Below are 238 nucleotides of genomic sequence, written 5' to 3' on the forward strand. Positions count from 1 at the left end.
CCGGACGGCCCCCCCCCGCCCTACACTTCTCCCGGCCTTGCCGCCGAAGGACCCCCTCCTTTCGCTTCCGACCTCGTTCTCCCCAACCCAGCCCCCTACCCCACTCCGGCTGCAGTCTCTCTCCGCATCCAGGTCAGTTGAGGCGCCGGCGAGAGAAAGGGGGGGGCAGCCCTCCGGCTCCCCATCCCGCCTTGCCCCTGCTGTACCTGGCTGGGCTGGGGGCACCCAGCAGGATCCT

This window comes from Myotis davidii, unplaced genomic scaffold (genome assembly GCF_000327345.1).
Source record: "Myotis davidii unplaced genomic scaffold, ASM32734v1 scaffold27, whole genome shotgun sequence".
Taxonomy (NCBI): Eukaryota; Metazoa; Chordata; class Mammalia; order Chiroptera; family Vespertilionidae; genus Myotis; species Myotis davidii.